Here is a 3751-nt window from a genome sequence, read left to right as displayed (position 1 = left end):
AAAAACTAACGTAGAAGACTTCCACGGAAGTCTTCTCAATTAGCTAGGAACTTTCCTAAGCATTAATGTTGGTAACCTTATAAATATCACCAATTAAGTTATAAATTTCATTCAGTAACCCCAATATTGACTAATATACATGAATTAATAAAAAAAAATTAAAAAATCTTTATAGTTTTAGAGAAAATGAAAGTTTATTAAACATTGACGCAGACAACTTCCACGGAGGTCGTCTGGTAGACTTCTAGGAAGTCGTCCATCTAGGTTAGTTTTGTAATTGATTTTTAACCTAAACGACTTACACGGAAGTCATCCAAGATAAGCAAGGTTTGACCAAAATCTCGGAATAAAATGATAGACGACTTCCGTGTAAGTCGTATAGACAAAAATAATTTTTTTTGTTTTATTTTTCAATTGCAAAACTAACCTGAGACGTCTAGGTATAAGAAAATATTGATTTTTTAATTTTCTACTGGACGACTTTCGTCCAGGAAAAGTCAAATTTCTGACATAATCCGGTCTAATGCAAAACTAACCCGTTTACCTTAGACGACTTACATGGAAGTCGTCTCGATTTTTTTTTTAACAAGCAAAGATGGACGATTTCCATGTAAGTCGTCTAGAAAAACACATTTTAAAGTCAATTGCAAAATTAACCTCTGCATTAACCAGAAGACTTCCATGTAAGTCGTCTACAGCTAGACGATTAAGTCGTCTGGACGAACAGATCTGGAAAAAAAAACTAATTTCATAGTTTCAACTAGTGAGATAAGTTGTTTAGCACACAAAAGTCTTCTCCAAGCACCCAGAATCTCAAACAAAAGTTACCCACCAAGAATCGTAAGCTTCAATGGCTCTATGAACCATAAAATTTTTAGAATCAAAATCTTGGGTTTTTTTTGGTTGAATATGGAGAGAAAGTAAAGAGATGTTGTTTTTGGTTCATAAGAATTAAGAAAGAAAGAGTGAAAATCGATTTTTAGGTGCATTAAGAGCTTCAAATTGGTTGTGTTGATGTATTGATAGCAATGACAATATTGTGAATAGTTGAGAGAGATGAGGGTGATAGAGTAAAATATGCATTTTCAGAAGAAAAAAAAGTGATGGCATTTTCGTGAATAATCTGAACTTTTGGGGGTAAAAGAGACAAGTCAAAGTTCCAAAAAAATTTGGATTAGTTTTGTGTCTGACTTCAAGTTTTGAGTCATATTTGCAAAAAGCCCTAAATCCTAAGCCTTCAACTTGATCGTTCTTCTCAAAGATCAATTAATCTACTTTTCAATCTATCAACTGAAAAAAAAAAAACTAAGGCATCAGTTCGTTATCAAAAGCAGTTCTAAAATTTTGGAGACTATAAATAATTTAATAAAAATTTAATAATGTTTTCTTAACAAATTGAGAATATATATTATAAAAATTATTTTTAATTTAGAGTTTATAAGTAATGTTACATTTCACGGTGTTCAGAACCTCTCATGCTCCTCATCAACGGATATATTTTGCAATCTGCATCATTATATATCACTAACATGCTATTAGTGAAAAGAGAATTTTAGATTTTTACTATTTGTGTCGTGCCTTTTCAAACTTAAATAAAAGATAAATGCTAAAAACATTTAAACTCAAAAGTAATTTAAATTCTGAACCCAAACTTTTAACTGTTACATTAAAACCTACTTTGACTAACCCAATATTAATCAACTGTTAATTTTGGATGCAACTATAGCTTAAAAATGTCGTTTGGAATAATTACTTAAAACTACGTTGTATTAAATAAAAAGATATATTTTTCATTAGTCACAACAAGGAATGGAACTCATTCCTCAAGACTTTATCATACAGGGAATGAAATGTTTTCTTTAGTGGCAAATTGTATAAATAATTTTTTTAAAAAATTAAACGACTTAATTTTGTATAATTAATCAAAACAATGTCTTGCAGTTTTGATACCATTACATCTGATACAAAGCACATCGGTTGCTCAATTGCTCAATGATGAAGCCGATTCATTGGCAAAACAATCTTTGTTTCCTTCGAATTCTGTTGAATTGGACCTAATTATGGGTTAATTTGGACCTGCGGTGATTTTATTCAGTCTAATGAAATCTGTGTTATAAAAAAGTGATATCGTTTTGAACCAAAATTAATGGTTAACTAACATTGACTAATTAGTGCTAATGTTAAAAAGTTTAGGTCTAAAATTTAAATTATTTTTTAGTTTAAATTGTTTTTAGCAATTATCTTTTGTTCGGATTTGAAAAGGCACAACATAAATGGTAGATGTGGAAAAAAACATTTTCCATGCTACCATATATTAGAGGAATTATGAAAATCAAGTTAATTACTTGCTATATTTTTTTTATTGGCAAACTCAGAGTAAGACAATAATCCACATCTCCACTTGGAATATACCCTCCGCTATCATCCATCAGCAGCTATTTTTGGTTTCTGGTATTTAGAATTTAGGGCATCTTTAGTGGATGATAAAGAGACAATAGTGCTTGATGCTCTTACTGATTTTTAATCGGCCACTGTTTTTCCTTCTTCATTTGAGAAATTTAAGATCGTATCTCGACTAATTCATAAATTATATTATGACTCATGAGGTATCTGCAATGATTAGAGCTACACTCATCTAAAATTAAGTATATGGTTTTCGTAAAAAAAAAAAAAAATTGTCTTCATGGAGTAATTAAGAAATAGCCATTAAATTCTCATCATTTGTTATCATTTTTTCAAAAAAAAAAAGAATTCAGTGAATGAAGATACTCCCTCTGTTTCATTAAATTAGAAGTTTTAGAAAATAAATTTGTTCACAAAGATAATTTTTTATGTTTCCTATACAAATATTGCAAATTTTAATAAAAGTAACTGAATTTATTAAAAAATTATTGGTTAAAAAGTATTAAAATTTGATAATTTTTTAAAACAATGTAATAATTGATGTGTTTTCGTGCGAAAATACTAAAATATCTATATTTAATAAACAGACTGAGTATTATTTTATACATTTTTTCTGGTCCACCGCGATGAAAAGATTGGAGTAATATATAACTTTTTCAAACGGGTTTATTAAGATAATAGGGTGTCGTTTTCGGTAATTAGCTTTTGTAATTATTCCACGAACGAGGAAAAAAGACGCCTGTAATTCTTGAATATGGCAATCTAGGAAATAAGAAAAAGAAATCCGTTTTAATTAGTAAAGACGTAAAGATATGATTATGAAATGGAGATGGAAAACATACAAGTCATGTAATCAAGATCCACGTGCTTGGTTACTCTTTAAGTTGGCCGTAATCTGCGGGGCCGTTGGTAGGACAAGGAAATACCCCTATACTAAACATTTCGAGTATCTGTATATGTTTTAATATAGTAATAAATAAGTTCAATCGGTTAGTGTTTCAAAAAAAAAAAAAAAAAAGTTCAATCGGTTTTGGGTTGATAAACCAATCCCTCTCAGACTCTCACCCACACAATTACATCTAACAAAAAAAATCTACAAATTCATTTTTACTATCATGGTTACACAAAAATGTCTCCGTATCCAGACTTGCCTGTTACCGGTAAGCCGGTGTCAACAAAAACAGAGCTAGTCGGGTTTCGGTCTGGACATTCTTCTATTTAGTTAAAAAAACATGTCTTCGTGCCCGACCAAAAAAATCGTATATTCGTTTATCTTCTATAAACCCAGTCTTCTATATCTATATTTAAGCCCATTATGAATAATTACTTTTAACAATTTAAACTGCTT

This window comes from Brassica oleracea, chromosome C6, assembly GCF_000695525.1.
Source record: "Brassica oleracea var. oleracea cultivar TO1000 chromosome C6, BOL, whole genome shotgun sequence".
Taxonomy (NCBI): Eukaryota; Viridiplantae; Streptophyta; class Magnoliopsida; order Brassicales; family Brassicaceae; genus Brassica; species Brassica oleracea.
This window is presented reverse-complemented; position numbering follows the sequence as displayed.